Consider the following 2937-nt stretch of genomic DNA (forward strand, 5'->3'; position numbering starts at 1 on the left):
AGTGTGCAGAGCTCTTAGAAAATAAAGTGGTTAGTGTGCCCGATTTGCAGTACATACGACAGGTTTTGCGTAGCTAAATAAGTTTCTGCGCAGCTCGCCTGGCTGTTTGCAATCAATCGATGCCTTCCGTGTTCGGCAGAAATGTTTATCTTACGTCCAATCGCGAGGGCGAGAGACGGTCTGATCGTGCGACAGATCCAGTCAGTGTCGCAGGTCGGCAGGTATTGCCCAATTGCGTCACGCTTTTGGATATATTTGTAAATTTGGCATACTTAAGTCGAGTCAGAAAGGTAGGCGCGGTCGGTAAGATGGGACGAAAATATATAGACAGGCCGGGTGTAGCCATGTGAAAAGGCAGGAAAAAGCAGCAAGAAAGGAACCGGACGGACTTATTGACAGACGGACGGACAGGCTGCAAGTTTAGGTGGCGGGAAACTAGCGCTCTGGGCGCCCGCTCCGCGGACGCTAGGGCATGGTTTATTGGTGCTGGGAGGTTTGACCACCTCTGCTGCGCTGCGGTGTGCTTAGATTTTGTTTTAAAGCGAAGCTACATATAATATATGTACCCAGTGATCTACTTATGTTACGGTCCAAAATCACACTGCACATTTATCCTTAGTGTTCACATATTATGGGAGACATGGCCCGGGTTTAACGTGATCTGCAAGATGAGCACCATCTTACCCGGGAAGGTTTGGGCTATAATCCCATTTGAGTGCATAGCTCCCCGAATGAGACGAATCGGAGGCGCGCGTGGTTGCAAATGTAATATACGCTGTTCGGAAGGCGGGTCAGTATCAATGATACTACGCAATCCCAGTTTAGCTGAAGTAAACACGCCTATATCTTTGATTGCGACGGTCTATTAGAGCAAGGTTTGGTCCGTTCCTCGCGTGAAGTATCTTTTAGAACAGGTAGTTTTTGCCGATGGTCGCCAGAAACACTAATATTATGTCTTAAAATTGCTCCGCTGAGCTCTTTATGATATTACTAACGGGTATTTCCACTACCTTTCACATGCGTTGATCTTACTTGTCTAACTGGCGCACTTACTGACTTCTTTGCATAGCTACTGACTGACCGAGTGACGTAGATCCTTTCCGAGTGGCAAGCTCTAATATGTATGACGAATATGTGAAGCCATATCGATGTAGGCAGATTATCATGTTGTAGTGGTGTTTAGACTTGAATCGAATCGTAGCTCATGTACGTTAGATGCTGTAATCTCGCTACTACTTATCAGATCGGCGTGTTGTTTGATATATCCATGCATAACTTACTTCGTAAGCTCGTCGGCGCCACGCTCTCGTGGTAGCCAAAGCACATGGGGCCACTGTCGCTTTCTCGGTACATTTGCATCATGGTGCTGGCTTACTGTGCTTACGCTTCTAATGTATCAGTCTATACGACCAGACCGGTCACTAACTGGGCACAGGCCATACCGCAGCGATATAGGCAAGCTGACCGCGCGTCTCTTAGCAGTAGTGCTGTATACGCGCTCGGCGGGTACACCTTGTAGCCATCCGCGACTCAACCGAGCTCATAGGTCGACCATTATAGACAGGACACTAAAATACAAAGCTGCATACAGGCACATCGACCTGCAACATCCACCTGTATGGTCTGCATTACCGCACACGTGCTCGTATCTACGTAGAAAGCAACGGTTTTGTCGCACGTAGTACTCACTTAATATTGTAGTTTCAATTTGCGAGCGCACATTAGTGGAATACGCGCTGTGAACGTTGATAGTACATACAGCATGATTTAGCTTATGTCCCAATGAGTGAGTGTACTTGTCGTCTACGTGACGTGTATATGGATAGGAACGGCCAGCTTGCGGCTGCCCACAGTAGATACCATGTGCTTACTATCATATGAAACACGTAACGTTCTTTAGGTGTGTCAACACGCTTGGTAGCGCCACAGTCAGCTTACATTATATGCGCTCCCAAGCCTTGCGCTGCCCGCCGGTATACAAATTACAAAGATAAGCGGGGTTAAGGGTATATTTACCAATTACTTGCTCTTCTGCTGCTTCTTTTGCTCGATGTACTTGGCGTTTCAGGCGGTCAGCTTGCGAAGGCGGCTGCGCTTCTTCTCCTTCTAGGGGTACCCGTCAGGGCCCATCGCCTTCTTGACGTTCGCCAGGCTTTCCTGACGGCACACTTCGGCCGAATCAGGTAATGGGGGCTTTTCCTCCCAGAACTCAACCGCTTTTGGGCCGTTCTCGCAGGCAATACAGCGCCGCACGATGTCCCGCCCGCTGATTGTACGGAATGCGTAGCCGTACTGCAGCTTTCCGCAGCAGACGCAGCGCGCCCGGGAATTCGTCGTAGACCGCTGCGGGTTCAGCAGAAGCGGGTCAATATATGCCTTGCACGTGGTCCTGCAAACTGTGAGTAAGCTAACAAAATTTATTTGTTTTTACCAATTACGTGCGTCAAAATATTAGCCAATAGCCCGGTAATATAAGGCTGGTATTTATTATTAGCAAAATATTAAAATGTTTTATAATATTACTTTCTATTTGCTATATTAATATTAATATCAAACAAATACATTCATTACATGCAATATAAACTGACAAAAACAATTATCTATCGTGCGCGCATGCATTCGTCGGGTGGGGTGCACGGGAGCAGATAGCGCAATGACCGTGCAGCCGCGCGCCTTCATTGCACGGTGGCAGTGGTGAGTGCCAGGTGAAGTAAAGAAGATATATATTCGCAAAGTCCCTACAAAAAGCGCTGGTCGTTAAGCCTACTTTAATATTAAAAAAAATACAATCGTCTCTACTTTAGAAAGTGTGTGGAAAATAGCATCGCCGAGCTCTTACAAATGCGGGCCTGTGAAGCTTTTACTATTAATATCGTCTTTACTTTGAAAAGTGTGTTGAAAATAATATCCCAGAGCTCTTACAAAATACTGGTCTGT

Source organism: Phytophthora infestans, genomic scaffold (assembly GCF_000142945.1).
Source record: "Phytophthora infestans T30-4 supercont1.43 genomic scaffold, whole genome shotgun sequence".
In the NCBI taxonomy this organism is placed as follows: domain Eukaryota; phylum Oomycota; class Peronosporomycetes; order Peronosporales; family Peronosporaceae; genus Phytophthora; species Phytophthora infestans.